The sequence below is a fragment of the Hypanus sabinus genome, chromosome 5 (genome assembly GCF_030144855.1).
Source record: "Hypanus sabinus isolate sHypSab1 chromosome 5, sHypSab1.hap1, whole genome shotgun sequence".
NCBI lineage: Eukaryota > Metazoa > Chordata > Chondrichthyes > Myliobatiformes > Dasyatidae > Hypanus > Hypanus sabinus.
The window spans coordinates 174091565-174091854 of record NC_082710.1 but is presented as its reverse complement, the minus strand read 5'-3'; positions in this window follow the sequence as shown (position 1 = coordinate 174091854).

The window sequence follows — 290 nt, the reverse complement described above, 5'->3', positions numbered from 1 at the left end:
TCTCATCCTCCGTCGTTCCAAGAAGTAAAGGCCGAGTTCACTCAACCTATTCTCATAATGCATGCTGAGAATGCTTAAACACTTACAGAGATATGATGTTCATTCAACACGCACAGAATGTTAGAACTCAGGAGCCCGGGGAGCATCTATGGGAGAGAGTACAGTGGACATTTCAGGCCGAAACCCTTCAGCAGGACCGTTCATCACTGAGACCTGGCGCCTCTAGTGGACAGTCCCGGCACTGCAGGGATTCGGCAGCTCCCCGAAAGTGAAAGCATTCTGAATCAGGA